This window comes from Mastigoproctus giganteus, chromosome 1, assembly GCF_048544385.1.
Source record: "Mastigoproctus giganteus isolate SK-2022 chromosome 1, ASM4854438v1, whole genome shotgun sequence".
In the NCBI taxonomy this organism is placed as follows: domain Eukaryota; kingdom Metazoa; phylum Arthropoda; class Arachnida; order Uropygi; family Thelyphonidae; genus Mastigoproctus; species Mastigoproctus giganteus.
In genome coordinates, this window is record NC_143575.1 from 103,675,604 (window position 1) to 103,693,194 (window position 17,591).

The window sequence follows — 17,591 nt, forward strand, 5'->3', positions numbered from 1 at the left end:
GCCGACTATCCTGATAAGTTGGAAGGAGGGGATGACGCATAATTAACTTTTAGTAGAACTCTCTTGTCGCATTGTTTCTTACAGGAATTTAAATTGTGAAGGAGTAATGTACAAACGTTTATTGGTGTTCAAAAAAATCGAACTATTACATTAGGGTCACCTGGTAAGTCATTGCATATACCCATGTGTATTGTGTCTGTAAATTGCGTATCTTCTCTGGTCGATTTGCTTGTTTTGCTCGACGACATACCCCGAAAAAAAATCTTAAAGCTCCTATCGTTTCTCTGGTCCCCTTACAAATAAAATCTTAATTTCGTTGCTGCCATAAATTGTACGCTTCCCAAAGCGGATATAGCAATGGGTATAGAGAGGGCTGTAGCCAATCTACCTGAGGTCACAGCTAATGAGATCCGGGTTAGAACGTTGCGCGTGTTAGGTTCAGCGCGCAAAGCCTCTTCCAATTTAACAGCTGCACAAAGAAGAGCTTTAGGGGAATTAAAACAAGATGATAGTATTGTGGTACTAAGTGCGGACAAGGGTAGATCCACAGTAGTGTTGAACAAAGATGATTATCAGGAAAGGCCCTTAGTTTATTAAATGATAGGTCTACGTATAAGATCATTCGTAGGAACCCTTTGGGTGGGTTGGCACAACGAGTTAATAGATTAGTCCAGAGTTGGTGCAAGGCGGAAAAAATATCCGAGGAGATTTCCTAGAGGTTGGGTGCGTCGGGCTGTCATTTGCCTAGATTTTATGGTCTGCCTAAAGTGCACAAGGCTGGGGTACCTCTCAGGCCCATTGTATTGTGTCGTTTGTTGGCAGTCCGACGCATGCACTATCCAGTTTCCAAGGTGTACAAATGGTTTACAAATGGTGTACAAAAAAAGAAATTTTGATTTATTTATCCAACGAGTGGTTGATTGCCGGAACAAACTTCCATCTGTAGTTGTGGGAGTTGACCAATTTTTGAAGCGAATGGATAGATGATGTGGAATGTTATTTTGGCTGTTTCTGTATAAGCTTGCTTTATTGCATCATATGCCTTTAATAATGGAAATTATAGTTCGTGTAGTTTTAAATGCAGTACGTCTTAACCAAAAGCTCAGATCATTGCAGCTTTAGGATTGGGATTACTACAGCTTTATAAAATAAATGTAGGGTTTGGATATTCAATTCACAGTCTTGTCTGGTAATTTGTAATTGACAGATTTTGTGGATGTGAATGAAAGCGACCGTCGATAATGACTCATGAAAATTTGGTACTTCAGTCTAGATTTACAACCGGTGGGCTGCCGTAGTCTAATTTCTGTTTAAAAAACATTATCCTGCATTTGCTTGGGGATAAATTCAGTTTATTATTAGAGGATCGAGACGATAGTTCAAGAAGTACTTTGTTGTGTACAGTTCTAAATGAGATCTTGAATTTTCATCAACCGAAATGAAATGGTCATCAGCATATGCGATGTTTTGCACATTTTGAAAATCAGTCGTCCTAAGCAGCCTATATCAGGAACGAGGTTCCTAACCAAGGACCCCAAATTGATCCTTGGTGCAGATCTGTGAATTAACTGGCTTTTAGTGATGACAATGACAGAGCGATAAGCAAAGTAATTCCTAACATTCTTGTTAGGAATAGTTAAATCCAATTAAAGCTAAAGAAGTCAATAATTGTAACAGAGTCGACTGAGGGTTCTCTCCCATGATAAGGTGTCAAAAGCGCTCTTTAGGTCGAAAAAGATCGCCAGACAGTACTTGGAAGTGGGGCTATCAATAAAGTGTGAAATTCTATTAAAGCGTATTTGCATCAAAGCCTATGCACAAAACCATATTAAAGAGAGGATGTAGAGTTCGTAGCTCCCTGCAGTGTGGTAATTTTAGTAGCTATTAGTCTAATACTTTGCCAAGGTGAGGGAGCAAAACTGTGGGGTGGTAGAATCTGGCAGAGGTTTTCCAGGTTTTTGAAAGACCTTAAAGAATCGTATGTTTCCGTGGTTTGGGGAACGATACATTTGTTAAACATTTGTTGAACAATATAAGACTTTAGATCTTAGGTCACAAAAATGATTGATAGATATATTTTCAGTCAGGTCATTGCCAGGACATTTCTTTGATAGAATTTTATTTAGAATCGAAGTTCCTCAGCGATGAATGGACTTGTTGCTTTCAAAGGAGGGTTTTTCGGTTTTATAGATGGTATGAAGTACCATCTATAAAACCGAACATATTTTAAATAGATGGTATGAAGTGTCAAGAGAAAAATCGTTATTGAGCAGCAGTTGATCCAAGATGGTATTTATGTAGTCTGTTAGTGCAAGAGTTTCCAAACTGTTGGAGGTAATCGAGTTAAAAATGTCCCCTAAGATTATGACACCCCAAGAATTATGATTCCCAGAGGTACAGATTATGATTCCCAGAGGTACAGATTATGATTCCCAGAGGTACCAAATTATGCCAGGATTGCAATTTACTTTGATAAATCAATTATGCATATTTTATTTTGAGGGTTCTGTATTTATCGTGTAATCTGTTAATTTCTCCTTGAGGCCAAGTACACCGTATATGATAAAAATTTCTTCTGTCTTTTTCCGAGTAGAAGAGAGTTCATTGTCCCACCAAAGTTTATCGATGTATAGATATCTGAAATGCAGTAATGATAATATGAACCTGTAGTGCAAGTTGTTCAGCCTTAGGAGAATTATTTACATGTCGTGTACCTTCAAATTCATAACATTTTATGACGACCATTTAAAATGAATGAGGAAATTCTATATCCTTAGTGACTGAAAAACTTTTCAATATACAGTCACTAATTTATTTATTTATTTATTCATACAATATGACCAGCTGTAAAATATAACAGTATCATTAGCTTCTGTTGTCAGCGCGGTAAAAGATTATTAATTGATAACGATATTGCACTTGGGCCAGGAAATATTTGTAATGTTAATTCTGTAGAGTGGATCGGGAGGAGATAACCAAAGATTTTCTTCTAAACATCATACTACGAATACGTTTAGGTTTTTTGTTTCATAAAACAGATACATACACGTACTCTTCTGCCTTATTCTAATGCACACAAGAAAAATACGATTACGTTGTTATTAATCAGTATAGTTTTCTGGGTATATGACGTCACTCACTAGTAAATCAACTCCTGCTGCTATCTCTTGCAATAGGGAAAAGGTAAAGTATAATAAACATCTCCATTTTGTTCCACTCAGTTTAGTAAGACTTCCTGATGAAGTTAGGTTATACTAGTTCGACTGCCTCAACTTGTTTTTTTTTTTTTTTTTACATATTTCTATCGAGAGTTTAATTCTGAAAGTGTAATGTACCTCCTCATAGACTATCATTCGGTCTCTATGACAGCGGTTTTTGTCCCTAAAATTAAGAATTGGGAGCGTGTTCCACATTCCAGATGTGAACACGTAGAGAATCAGTTTCAAGACAATATCAGCTCACCTATATAAAAGAAAAAGTTCGTTAATGTATGCAGTGCCCTACATTTCAGGCCCGTTGGCAAGTATAATTCATGATTTATAGCAAAAAAAAGAAAGAAAACCAGCAAAAAGCAACGAGTTTTATGCGCGAACCAAGAATATTTCGTTTCTATGTGCCCGCCACTTTGTCCATTAATCCTTTAGCCAGCGCATGACAGCAAACACAATATCTAGTGCTTCGGCTACAACATACGATGGATAACTTGTGTGATATGTATGGAAAACTAAATAATAACTGCCGAATTATATTGGTCTGATTTTAATGAGATTTAGCAGGACCCACAAATCGTTCTAAAAGAGCCAAATATGAAATTTCATGAAAATGTATGCAGGACGGACAGGGTTAAAACAACAGACACTTTACACAGATATGCTAAATTTCTTGCGTGCACCACGTCTATTGTGGAAGCGGGAACACACTTCGGTCCCTTTAGCATAGCACCCTTTTCTTGAAGCCTAAAGTAACTAGAGCTCGAAATATCTGCCCAGAAATTCCCTGTGCCATTTTATTGTTATGTTCGATTAGCGGTCACCTGAGATATTGTAACATTTGCAGACATTGAACTTACCAGTTAGACACCTCCCTTGTCTGCTGATGTGGACATTACATTTTTGACACGTTTGGGTTTCTGGCCATCCCAGCTGTCCCAATCTTTCAAACATTTTCACTGCATTCTACTCAAAAAAGAGAACCTAATCAGATGCATTCTCTACCACTTAGAAATGAATGGTGATAATGCGGCGGGTAATGACTTTTATTTTTATTTTGAATTGCATTTCAGTTGTAATTGTATTAAAAAATCATAAATACTGGCCAAAAAAAAATAGCAACCTTTGTATCAAGATGGTCACATACAGAAGAAATGCAAAGAAAACTTGACGTAGCAAGATGACGTTGACCTCGTTGAGTATAAAGACCGCACAAGGCTGTTTCACTAAAGTAATCTAAAGCCAGAATTGGGAAAACACGTAATCTATCAGACTCTGAAGAAGTTCTTATCTTGAGTTCACTTTTAGCAGGAGTGTCGACTGAAGAAACGAAAGACATAACTGGTTTCTCAAAAGCATCCGTCTCAAAAGTTTTTAATGACTGGAAAGAAAGCGGTTCTTCCACATCTGATGTCGCAGTAAAACAATACTCAAGAGAGAAGCCGTCGTACTCTAAGGAAGATTGTACAGAAAAATAGGACATTCAGTGTGCAGCAAATAACATCTGAATTCAGAGTAGCCCAGCAGTGCCCTATTTCAATCCGCAGCATGCGCAAGGAATTGAAAAAAAATTGTTATTAGCAGTTGCCTATCTATTCGGAAGCCACTTGTTTCAGAGAAAAACAGAAAATTCCGCTTGCAGTGGCCCCGAAAACGTTGTGGAAAGAAAAATAATGGAAGAAAGTCATGTGGTCAGGCGAATCACGATACACTTTGTTTTGTGCTGATGGTAGGAGAGAGTGTGGCAAGAACCTCACGCCCTCCTTGCTTTGTTAATTCAACACAAGCATCTATAGATGGTATCATGGTATGGGGAATGGCTTATTTTGTTGCCCGTTGATACCGGTGAAAGTCGAATTGAATGTTATCGAGGGAGTACCTCAATTTTGTATCAGATCTACTGCATCATGCAATGTTACACTTTTATCCCGAAGGTTATGGTCGCTTTATCGATGCATGAGCTCGTCGGGCAAAAATCGTGCAAGAATGGTTCGAGTACATGACATGGATTTTCATCTTCCCTACCCTATCTCCTGCATTCACCTGATTAGAATGTGTTGACTATGCTGGAGAGAATTATTCCGGCCCTCGTGGGTAGCACAGTTGGTAGGATCACCGTCTACCACCCCACACCGGGTGGAAAAGACCCGATTGGAGTCCTGTCGATGACGTGAGGAAAATTTATGGGCATTTTTCACAGCGTGGCTGAATTAGTGGGTCTCAGGCGAGAGTAGAATGGTTTTTCACCTGGAAACTTGTGTTTTGCGTCCAGCAAACAGAAAATCGACTTCAGAACACACACACAATTTACAAACAATGTACACGGAGTAATAAGGCCTTAGTCGTTGATGCTCCTAAAAAAAAAACCCTACAACAACTATAATAATAATAAAATAACTATTTGGCAACGAGGCCCACCTCCTTCAACTTTGTCGCAGCTACGCGATATTCTGCTCGAAGAATGGTTACAATTAGAACAAAATGCACAAAAACACTTTATAGAACTTATGCCACGCCTCACTGTTATTAGAAACAAAGGCAAACCGATTCGAACTGACTAAATGAAATCATTTAGTCAGTATCGAATTTAATGTTTAAATATACTTTTTTTGACCAGGATGTATCTTCTGGCTTTAAATTTTTTTAAATATTGAATGATTAAAATTCTTTTAAATAATTTGTTGGGCAGTTGTCTGTTATTGTGAATTTAAAAATGTTAAATAATTTTATTTTTGTATAACGATTTCACTTTGTAAACGTTTTCTTATCCTGTTAAGTGTATAAATAAATAATAGATTTTATATCCCAAGTGGTGTACATTTTCTAGAGTTTATAAGCTTAATCTTACGTCATATTTGGATTTATTGTATTAAATTTGATAAGACCGTCAAATGTCATGAAAATAGTGAACTAGGTCTAAAAAAATTTCGAGAAAACTTTATGTTAATTACTAGTACATATCCAGTGGATTGTGCTCCACTTTTCATTTAAAGATTCACGAACTCCAAGTCCATAAACGCAGACGGCCGTTTTCACCTTGTCCTTACTCTGTGTGCAAGTTGCAAGTTTATCCCAAAGGGGGTCATTTGGGTTGAGGTCGGGACCACTGAAATGTTTCAATATTATGCTCGTAAAACCACCAGCCATTTATAGTCTTTGCTCTGTGATGAGGAACGCTATCATGTTGAAAGATGTAAGGATCGCTGCATAAGACTGCCAGGATGCTGTGGACACAGAATTGTCCACATAATCAGTGTGGGACACCGCATCCGTTGCTCCACGTATTGCGACCAGTGGCAATCCGTACCATCGAAAACACTTTCAGACCAGGATAACTCCTCTAACTTCACAGATGGGACAATACACTCGGGAATTAAGTGATTTCCAGGCATCCTCTGTGCCCAAATACGTTCATGAGACTGTGAGCGTGTGGCGAATCTTGAAAGCTAGTGGGCTACACCTCTTCCGTGAACTTTAGCAACATGCAGCTCTTAAGTGTCGTGGAAACACGTGCAGATTCATTAAAGTTCTGATGGACGTAGTTTCGGCTCATTGTCGTCTGTGGACTTCCACTGTTTCATCATATTGCAAATATCGACATGAGAATGTCTAGTTCTTGAGAAAAGTATGCTGAAACTGTGTTAGATCTGCAGGTGTGAACATTTGTAATGAATTCCAGGACTGAAAGCCAAAAATATTTGCGAATTTCGTAGATAGCTATCTTCTCCAGACTTTTCGTAGGACCGTGTCTACATAAAAAACTCTTGACTTAAGTCACCCACTTTTTATTTTGTCCATACGAAAAGTTTGGAGACACTCATTCTAAGACAGCAACTTTAATTAAAGCGACTTAAGATAGCAAGAATCACAACTCGTTCAGTTCTCTAATTGTCAATAGGGGATATAAACTGGCTACTTTCTTTCAGTGAGCTGTTAGTAAAATAGTTTGAGGGAAAGTGGTCTTGTATTTCAAAGTTATATGATCGCGTTACGTGTTCCAATGCAAGCGGACCTCAGTTTTTTTTGAGAAATAGTTTATTAGTTTTTCTCGGCAGCCTACTACTTTGTGATGAACGATGGATAAATTCGAAACAGCCCTGTGCACTTCATTCCACACTTTACAGTACGCTAACACGCACATAGTATACATTTTAATTAAATAATAACTTTGAAATAACTAACCCATTCTCAGTCTTCTTATTACCTTAATCCGTCCCTGTTTTCAATTAATACTGGAATATCTACAGGTTCTGCTCCTTCATCTGATAGCTCATTTTTTATATCAATATCATTCCATCAACTGGAAAACTCAGATAATTTTCAAATAACAGTCCCTTCATTCTATTTAATCTTTGTTAAGCCTTACTGTGCCTTGAACAAATAAAATTGCTCAAATATCTCCGCTACGCTCTAAAAAAGATGTATCCGATAAATGTCAAATATCCTACAATCAAACAAAGAGTTTGCAGCTACACACCTCAAAAAACACAGATTTCTAAACAACAACCCAATACCTTAAACTTTTACCCTTCCGTCGCACACAAGCATAAAACAAATGCTGCTTCCTGTGCATCAAACAATTAGATTTTTTTCTTTCGCTATTTTTAATCCAGTGTTTACACCTCCATGTTAACTATTCTGTTTCCAAAAGGAAACAGAATAGTTAACATGGAGGCGAATTTCCGCACATTTATTCTACAATTGTCTTTCCTCAATTTGCATTTATGCCCCCTCATGTGAGTAATCTGAGCACGACGAAGAATCCCATCAACATTGTCTGTGCGAGTAGCACAGTGGTATCGTCCGTCCTCCCCCACACAGAGTGGAAAAGGCCCGGCTTCGAATCCCGTCGATGACGGGAGGAACTTTAATGGGCTTCTTTTCACTCCGTGGCTAGTTAGTCGGTCTCAGGCGTAGATAGCAAGGTTTTTTTCCCCAGATACTGGGGTTTTTTTTCGTCCAGAAAAACAGAAAAATCGATCAGAGAACACATGCAATTTACAGACACACATAAGGGCTAATGTAATCAATCAAATAATATACTAATCCCATCAACATTGAGCTTGCTCAAAGCATTCAATGTCTTATACACTTCAATTATATCAATTCGCAGGTGCCTAGTCTCCAGAAGCTGCAATTTGCAGAACTTAACCCTTTCTTGGACCTTTGTGCCACTCACCAATCCCACGGCCCTTCTCTGTAGTCGTTCCAGCAACTCTATATCTTTCCTAAAATGAGGCCTCCAGACCTGTATACAGTACTCAAGGAGTGGCCTGACCATTGCCTTATAAACGAGGAAAATTATCCTCTTATCGCTTCTAGCAGAATTCCTGTATATCAAGGGTGACCAACAAGTCGATCGCGGCTTTTATTTCAATCGACCACGTCGAATTTTAAATGTACAGGGTGTTTCAAAAGTGATGGTCAATAATTTAAAGGTAAACTGTACAGACTACAATATTCAAAAAAAGCCTAGTAAACATGGGTCCTTAAGTGAATCGTTTTCGAGATATTGCACATTTCTACACTGGTGGGCAAAACTTAAGGACCAACACTATTTCTAAAAGTTACAACCACAAAATTTTTACTTAAGGTACTCTTTATTGATGAGAGTAGATTCAGTCTCAGCAGCGATTCTGGACGTCAGTTAATCTGGCGAGAAGTTGGCACACGTATCACTCCGCAAACATCACTGAAAGGGATCGATATGGCGGTCGAGGCGTTCTCCTCTAGGGAGGCGTTATCTTGAATGGACGTACACAACTTCAGATACTGGAAGGCGGTACTGTAACGATTGCACGCTACTGTACTGAGGTAATCCTTCCCCATGTGCCATTGACGCCGAGTTCAAGTTTATGGATGATAACGCCACACCCCATCGCACTGCAGCTGTGATATGCTTTTGGAAAGTGAGCACATTGTTCGTATGGATTGGCCTGCCTGTTTCAACGATCTAAATCTCATTGAACACATGTGGGACGCTCTGGCGAGACGCGTAGCGGCACGTACACACCCACCACAAAATGTTCACCAGCTGAAGATGGCACTGACAGAGGAATGGACTATGCTACGGAAAGAACTTATCAACAACTTTGATAAGTGGAGGAGAAATTGTTGAAGTTAAACATAAGAAAAGCACCTGGGGTGGATGGGATCTATCCAGTTATATTAAAGGAGGCAGCAAAGGAACTAAGCAAACCCTTAGCCATAATTATGAGAACATCCTTGGACTCAGGGGAGGTTCCCACGGACTGGAGATTTGCAAATGTATCCCCAATTCACAAATCTCGTGTAATTACTGGTCTGTAATTACACGAGTAATTACAGACCAGTTAGTTTAACTTCTGCTCCGGGTAAAATAATGGAGTCACTGGTTAAAGATGCATTGCAGGATCATCTAGACAAGACTGCAGCAATAATTCAGACGCAGCATGGGTTTGTTAAGGGAAAGTCTTGTCTGACAAATTTCATTGGTTATTATGATGTGGTTTCAAAGGAACTGGATGCAAAAAATAATTTTGATATCATATATTTGGATTTCAGGAAAGCTTTTGACACTGTTGCGCATGGAAGACTATTGTACAAATTGGAGCAGAATGGTATTAAGGGTAAGTTGCTACAATGGATAAAAGGATGGTTAAGTGGGAGAAGACAGAGGGTGGTAATCAATGGGTGCTGCTCTTTGTGGACTAATGTTATTAGTGGAGTCCCACAGGGTTCGTTGTTGGGTCCACTGTTTGTTTTGTATATTTATCAATGATATTGATGAAGGTATGTCGAAGTTTGCAGATGATACAAAGGTTGGGAGGGTTGTTAATGACAGTAATGGTAGTGTGCTACTGCAACAGGATCTAGATAATTTGGGCAGATGAGCTAAGAAGTGGCAACTGAAGTTTAACCTTGACAAATGCAAAGTGCTGCATATGGGTAGAAGTAACCCCAGAGAAACGTACCAACTGTGTGGTACTACACTTAAGGTGGTAGAAAATGAAAAAGAACTGGGAGTAATTGTGCAGTCAGATATGAAGTTTTCTGAGCAATGCAGACAGGCTGCCAGGGCAGGTCATGGGGTTTTGTCAATGATATAAAGGAATTTTGCTAGCAGGGAAAATGAGGCGATTGTCCCTCTGTATAAGGCAATGGTCAGGCCACGCCTTGAGTACTGCGTACAGGTCTGGAGGCTTCATTTTAGGAAGGATGTAGATTTGCTTGAGCGTGTACTTGAGGTATATAAGGCCTTGAATGGGTTGAGCACGCTGGATTCTGATGGGATCCTTCCACTTGTTCAGATTACGAACCTAAGGGGGGCATAAATTCAAATTAAGAAAGGACAGATGTAGAATAGATTTGCGGAAATTTCCCTTTAGCCAGCGGGTGGTTAATTGCTGAAACAAACTTCCATCTGTCGTCGTGGAAGTTGATAGGTTGAATAAATTTAAGGAGGAACTAGACAGGCATTTGGAGGGAATGGTGTGATTTTTTTTTTTTTTTTTTTTGGCTGATGCTGCATAAGCATCATACACTTGCTTTCTTGCATCACATGCCACTACTACTACTACTACAACATTGTTCTAAGTATGGACAAGCTGTGCAAAGCTTGTATCAACATTAGGGGTGACCATATCTCCTACTGAGGACCACCTCTTCCCTTTGTTCCATCTTTGGCACTGATGCATCTGTATCATGGCAGCCAGTGATATGTTTCCGTTTTTGAATAAAGTCTCTCTATACCGTTTTGTTTCTGTTGTTTCCTTCGTCATTTCTGTACCTCACGAGGTTCCTTTGGTATGCTTTTCCCATATCCAGACCACTCCTATGAGAAGCTACAGGTGAAAACCTGACTGGGCCTTAAGTTTTGCACATCATTATAGTACTTGTCAAAGGATAGTTAACGTGGAAAGAGGTTACAGCAACGAAGAGTATGCGGACATGCACTTCATGTATGGTAAAGCAAACGGCAGTGCACTTCGAGGCTGCACGTTTGTACCAAGAAGCATTTCCCCGCCGAAGGCAGCCCAACGGGCGCACATTTATCAGGGTACATCAACGCCTTAGAGAACATGGGTGCTTCACACATGGAGTATGAGCAGGTAGGCCCAGAAGCATAACACCTGATGTTGAGGAAAGGGTGTTAGAAAGAGCATCCTGTAACATGTAACATCTGTAAAATCCTGTGTTTTTGAAACCGAAATTTAAAAATATGCTATCTTATGTTAATAAAAACACCTTTAGCAAAGGATTCACAGCTTTTTTTCTAAACTAGTGCTCTCATAGTCAGTGGCGGATCTTAATAGAAAAAGTGCATTATCCTGAAACCGGTTCATTTGCTGCCGGATGTTCACCGGGACTTTTTTACTTATTTTAGTTTGTACTTTTCACCTTTAAACTATTGACCAACATTTTTGAAACACCCTGTATTTAACGCATTCAAAGTTTTATTGAAAAAAATTAAAATATCGCTATTTAAGCGCGTATCAATAACAACAGGTGGAGCTAAAGCAATGACGGGGCATCTTAACGGATTCACCGCATTGTGCCAAAAGGATGATAAATTCTCAGATTTTTTGAGTTACCACTGTATCATCCACCAACAAGTGTTAGCCAGCAAAAGATTAAATACTAAAAGTGTTATGGACATAGCTTTCAAAATCGTGAATTCCATCAGAGGACAATCTCTTCAAAGGAGGCTTTTTAAAATGCAACTCGATGAAAATGAATCAGATCTGACATTACACACAGATGTCGAAGTACGTTTCTAAAGAGATTTCGAAATTTGCTGAATTAATTTAAAAATGTGTTGGTTGTGTTATTTTGGCAGATTTTACCAGTAATTAAGTGACTGAATTTGGAGTTAGAGGGAAAAAATAAAAATGTAGGTGACATGATTAGTAGTATTTCTGCATATAAATATGAATTTTTAGCAATGGCTAAGGATCTCAAAGAAAAAGAATTTGATCATTATGCAAATACGCAAGGTCCTTTGCAAAAATATCCTGTTTTTGAATTTAATAGTGAGAAATGTTTCTGAAATTGAGTTATGGATGATTTTGAAACCAGAGTCAGTGATTTTAAAACAATTGAAGACATTGTTCAATATATTTCTAATCCATTTAATGTCGGGTTAAATATAAAACAATTTGCAGAAAAATCTCTGATATTTTTCACAGGAAGAAAATATTACTTGAAAATGAAACATTGTGAAACGATATCTTCCTAAAAGCCAGATCATCAGAAAAAGACGTTTGGAAATATGTCTGCCGAGAAAAGTACCCAAATGTAAAAAAATGAATTGAACTTTTAAATTCCTCATTTGGTTCCACATATCTATGTGAATCGGCCTTTTCGTATTTGAAACAAACAAAGAACCGCTCTACTCTTACGGTTGGCATTATCACAGTATATCCCCGATTTTGAAAGCTTGGCAGATGACATTAAGATACAAACTTCACATTAGTTAAAAATTTAAATACGTATGAATTTTAAAATACTGAATTATGTTTTATTTTAATATTTATAAACAACATATTTTAATATGTGTTGATTACCTTTTTTAACCATATGCAATGAAATTCTTGGGATGGTAGCTCGCAGCACATTTTGAAGAAAAAAGTACATCGCATCGCAAATTAAGTTGATATATATTTGTATATCATTGATAAGACACCATGAGCTACTCTTGCAGCCTTTTTGCAATGCTCAGAAAACTTCATATCTCACTGCGCAATTAGCTCAGGTCTTTTTCATTCTCCACTACCCTGAGTGTAGTACCACCCAGTTGATACGTTACTCAGGGGTTACTGCTGCTAGTATGCAGTACTGTACTTTGCATTTGTCAATGTTAAACTTTATAAATAAATAAAATAAATTTTCTGTTTATACACCGGGACGACCAAACGGTCAGAGGAGTACACTAAACAGACAGAATACTAGAAACACCACCGTATTTAGCAGTCACGCGCCTGAACACGGGTCAGTCGGACTACCAGTCCATCTGCTCAACTTTTACAGATCCTGTTACAGTAGCATACTATCATTATGGTCATTATCAATCCTGCCAACCTTCGTATCGTCTGCAAACTTAGACATTATCCCTGATATAACTTCTTCAATATCATTGATAAATACCGAAAACAGCGATCGGCCCAACCCTGAATCCTGGGGGACTTCACTAATAACATTAGTCCTTGAAGAGCAGTGTCCATTGATAACCAATCTCTGTCTTCTCCCATTCAACCATCCTTTTATCCATTGTAGCAACTTGTCCTTAATGCCATACTGCTCCAATTTGTACAAAAGCCTTCCTAAAATCCAAGTATATAATATCAGAATTATTCTTTGCATCCAGTTCCTTTTAGACCAACTCATAGTATCCAGTCAAATTTGACAGACAAGACTTCCCCTTAACAAACCCAAGGTATGTCTGAACTTACTGTAGTCTCGTCTTGATGATCCTGCATCGCTTCTTTACCAGTGACTCCATTATTTTTCCTGGAACAGAATTTAGACTAACAGGTCTGTAATTACCCGTGATCCCCCTTTGTGAACTGCGGACACATTTACATATCTCCAGTCCATGGAGACCTCCTCCTGTGTCCAAGAAAGCTTTCATAATTATGGCTAAGGGTTTGCCTACTTCCCTCGCTGCCTCCTTCAGTATAACTGGATAGATCCCATCCACCCAAGGCGTCTTCAACAATTCCTCCTCCACTTTGTTCTCAGTTATTTCATAATCATTTAGATCTCTATTAGAGTTTGACAAACTTTTGGCATTCTGCTCCTTGAATAACTCCTCGTGTGTGAATGTAGATGCTAAAAGCTCATTCAGTTTATCAACTACCTGAGCATGGCCATCAATAATCAAACCATCCATGTTAAGTAGACCAATCTGATTCATCCTTCTAGAGTTTACATAAGTAAAGAATTCTTTGCTGTATTTCCTTTCATCCTTTTCCAAAGATTTCTCGTAATCTGCCTACGCCTTCTTAACCTCCTTCGTGACTTGATTACAGACTAGCTTCTATCTGCCTTAGGCTTCTGTGTCACCTGATAATTTATATGCATCCCATGCATTTTTCTTTTCTGCCACGAGTCTCATTAATTCATCTGACATCCATTTAGACCTAAACCTTGAACAGTATTCCTTAAGTCCCTAAGCCTAGTACACTTCAAGATTAAGTCCCTGAAGGCTTCCCATTTAGAATTCACCGTTGGTAACATCATCAGTTGATCCCAGTGTATAAAATATAAAAAGTCTCTGAGACCACTGTAGTCACCTTACGAAAGCAAAACCCTTCCCCTTACCCCTGATGGTAGTTACATCTTTAAGTAAATCCCACATCAGTCCTCTCAAACTCAAACTACAAGATTCCTCTCACATCGTATGTGTAGGACTGAGTTACAGTTCCTTGACGGGAGTTATTCGATCTCATGCGAAGGTTAAAAGGTTGTTTTGTTTTGTTTTTTCATCCGGGAAACTCATGTTCTGCAAAGCAGTCAGAGTACACACAATTTACAGACTTCATATATCGATAGATACTACGTGACTTTAAATGACGGTGGAAATTAAAAACAACCCAACCGAACCGAAACCAGTCCGAACACTCGCATCATGAACTAGGCAAAAAATTCTCAGTTTTATCGGTAACTTGCTTAACTGGCTTTTTACATTTCCCATTATGTTTTACTTATTTTATTTAAATTAAAATATTAAATTCGTGTTCTCTTAATGAAAACTTCTTTCGATAGGGGGAGTTAATTCGTCTTCCATCTAAGTGTGTAGAAGCGGCTGTAAGTACGAATTTTAAGTGCGTGAAAAATTAATTATCATTTGAAGATGAATATTTATTTAATTGCATATCGAGAAGTCTCCATTTTGAGTTGTCTAATTTAGGCACCAGTTGATTAAACGTGTTTCATATCTTATGTTTAATGGAGTGTTCAATCCAGATAATGGTTCATCAAAGATCACAATGTAATGTTTAATGTGAAGTTAGGCTTCGGAACTTCAGTGCCTGCCCTCACCAAGTGACTGTTTCCTGATTACGACGCTGCCCGTGTAACAGGGTATGTATTCTTTGTTATGTGTACCTTCCCTTTATTACTATCAATTAATTTCGATTAATTCGCTTATCAATTATAAGCGACATCCCGATAGAGAAAACCAGTTGAGTTATTTTCAGAAACCACCTCTTTGCTGTAATTTGAAATAGCTCGTTATGTATCCTGATAGTATGAGGGTTTATACAAATATTTGCCTATTTTGTCAGTGGATTTTACTTGTGATTACTTCATGATCGAATTACAAGCCACATAAAATGCAGTAATAATCCTTATTGTTCATTGTGCTCCCTTTTGAAAAATTCTTGATTTTTAACGACCAATGTTAATGTTTTCAGGTAGAACTGACTCAGTTGCCGCAATATTCAAATAATGCGGCATGTAATGTGGCACTGTCCTGTCCACCCCTTCACAGCATGATTGTCGAACAGATCCCCCTATCTTCTTAATAATAACAACTGCCTCAAACTTTAAGGAAGAATAGAAGGCCGAAATTACATGAAGTTTACAATTGGGCAACATGTAGTAGATTACTGGAATAAATGGTAGTCAAGGCGGTAAAATTAAAAGCAGAATTAGATAATCACGTCTTTCCGATGAGTAATTCGAGATTTGAATTTTTTAACGGATGCAGAAACAGTGTTTCTTGCATCATGATTAATAAAAGTCAGAGGTCAACTCCCCGAATATGTTGTAACCTTCTCTAAGATAATTACTCTCTGTGGAGTCCTGTGTGGTTCAGTTACAAGGTTAGAAAATATCACACAATATGCCTCTTGTATCACATGTTTAAAAGTTTATGGGGGGGGGGATTTCGCATGTTTATGGGAGGTGTTCGATAGTGTTTGCCTGTTTGTTCTTTCGCTTACAAGTTTAACTGACAGAAGCAGTTTGATTGGCCATCAAACATCCCAAATAAATCACACAGAAACGAAGTTACGTTTTTGAAAGATATTTAAAAAAAGCGTTTTCATTCCAAACATCGCCTTGCTTTTTCCGATTACCTTTTTCTTGCTGCTCTTTAAAAACAGCTTCTTACTCTTTTCAATAAAACTCAACGTGATTATCGAATAACGAGAGGTAATTAAACGCGCCTACTTAACTTTGAGTTGGGTAATTGGTCTTTTATAACAAGAAATCCCAACATTTATTCAAGTCAGAACTGCACTTGGTTGAAGATGCAAGTGGAATTCCACTGTAAAGTGATAATCCCAAACATAATCGCGAAATAAAATCAAGCAAAGGAAATCTTTCATTAGTCAGTTTTCATAGTTCAGTCAAATTCCTCTTCAGATGTTCGAAAATTTATTATTCTCCACACTGTTTTTTGTCATTTAATTCTGCTTAATGCATTTTTAATTATTTTCACCATTGCACTCTTATTCGTTAGGTTTCGATTACTAAAGGAAGTGCGTTACTGCTGGACTATCTTCAGTTTTGCGTCATGAATTTTCATGCGTGAGTAATAATTTTGTGGAGTAATGTTTGTACTGAAATCGAGTTTGTTACTGTTAAAAAGTACAGCGAGATCAGTATTATGAAATAGCCTTCTAGGTATGACGTTAGTCAATTGGCACTGATGAACATAAAACGTACTCAATGAAGGAAATTTCAGGTCATAATTACGACCTTGTAATTTTAGCTATATTATGGCCGAAAGATTCTGAATCCAACTTCTTGAGTAATCAGCTATTAATATATATTGGCTTCATAAAAATCAGGGACACCTTTCAGTTCTCCCTACCGTAATTATGCTGAATTTCGCTTTCGTGGGAGCTCAGCAGGTAGCTAGTAATGGTGTTGAAAGTTGATATTTTTATAAACAGCCCATATTTTATTGGTTATGTAAAGTAATTAAAAACGTATATTTTCATAAAAGCAATAGTCCAGTAGGATTTAGTTATTGCATGAGAATTATGGCTACCAAATCTCCAATATCGATACATGACGCCAAGGCAGTCGACTGTTGTACTGTAAAGTTTGTAATAATGTAATTATGTTGAAACCGATGTGGGTTGTGTGGAAGAATTGGTGTAAATAAATGGGTCAATTGAAGCCTATTTATTGGTTTATCGAGGTTGTTTTTAGAAAAGCCCAAACACGAAAGTCTTAGAACCTATAGCACGGTCTAGGTTCTATACCGTGCTGTAGGTACAAAGTACGTGCCACAAGCTAACTGCTTGTATCACGTGTTCATACAGTTTTGGAAGAGAGTATAAGAATTACAAATGGCAATTCAGAAGTGTCCACTGAAGTATTTATAGAAAGCTACGCAACTGAGAAAATGAGCTTCGGTGACACAGTGTAGGGAGTTCGTAAGATAGA

General features: G+C 38.0%; 1 protein-coding gene across 1 annotated transcript in view; it reads left to right on the plus strand.

Annotated features, from left to right (window-relative positions):
* The first annotated feature begins 15,161 nt into the window (after positions 1–15,161).
* Idi (Isopentenyl-diphosphate delta isomerase) overlaps positions 15,162–17,591 on the plus strand; it is a 90,349-nt gene continuing 87,919 nt past the window's right edge. The window contains exon 1 of the mRNA XM_090381614.1: positions 15,162–15,272. The gene's annotated coding sequence lies outside the window, so the exon portion shown is untranslated. The remainder of the gene's footprint in view (positions 15,273–17,591) is intronic.